Consider the following 1,076-nt stretch of genomic DNA (forward strand, 5'->3'; position numbering starts at 1 on the left):
ATTGAGTGCATAACTGAACATGATTATTTGAAGGTTGGCGTTTTTTGTATTAAAAACACTTGTCTTTCATTGGTCCTGTCAGTGTCGGTTCGTCGTTGGGTATTGCCTGTAAGTCTGATCCTGTTTGATCCCGTTCCTGAATCTGTTTTGTAAGTTTTGCTGCCATGTCAGCTTTTTGATTTATTATTATTAAAAGTATTTTATTTTGTACACCTGTCTGAGTCCTGCCTGCACAACTGGGTTCTCTCCTGTCCTGACCTGCCTGAAACCCTGACACCGCCCTAGTTTTTTGGGGCTCTTTTTACACTCTCTCATTCTGTCACAAGGATGAGCTTCGATGGTGTAGGCCGCAGCCACTGGCCTCAACCTGACACAACAAATTTTTGTTGTTAACTGTTGTCTAATGTTTGTAACTTTGGCCTGGTGGGGTGGGACCTGTTGTCTTGTATTTACTTTTTTGTTTATAGTTTTTTTTTTTTTTTTTTCTTCTAGCTTTAAGCTGGTACCAGGCAGCACGGTGGCACAACTGGTAGAGCTGCTGCCTCTCAGTGAGCAGGTCCCTGGTTCAAACCCCAGTCCAGGGGCCTCTCTGGGTGGAGTTTGCATGTTCTCTCCGTGCATGCGTGGGTTTTCTCCTGGTACTCTGGTTTCCTCCCACAGACCAAATACATGCATGTTAGACTGATTGGTAACTCTAAATTGTCTCTAGGTGTGAGTGAGAGAGTGAATGGTTGTTTTTCTCGTTTGTCTCTGTGTCCCTGTGATGGAATGGAGACCTGTCCAGGGTGAATCCCGCCACTCACACAGTGATTGCTGGACATGGGCACCGGTGACCCCCGTGACCCAAAACGTAAGAAGTGGGTAAAAGATAATGGATGGCCTGTAATTACAGTTAAATGATCAGGTCAGGTTTGGGAAAAAAACAAAACAAAACAGTGGGTTCGGGCCGGGTTGGCTCTTTTAGGCCCTAATGCAATCTCACCCAGTGTTTATTTGTGCCATTATTCATCTGCCCTCAGTTAGCTGTCAGTTCATTTGTGTTTTTCCTATCAACATGTCATTCTCACCTGTTATTC

This window comes from Nematolebias whitei, chromosome 1 (genome assembly GCF_014905685.2).
Source record: "Nematolebias whitei isolate Nwh7 chromosome 1, NemWhi1, whole genome shotgun sequence".
NCBI lineage: Eukaryota > Metazoa > Chordata > Actinopteri > Cyprinodontiformes > Rivulidae > Nematolebias > Nematolebias whitei.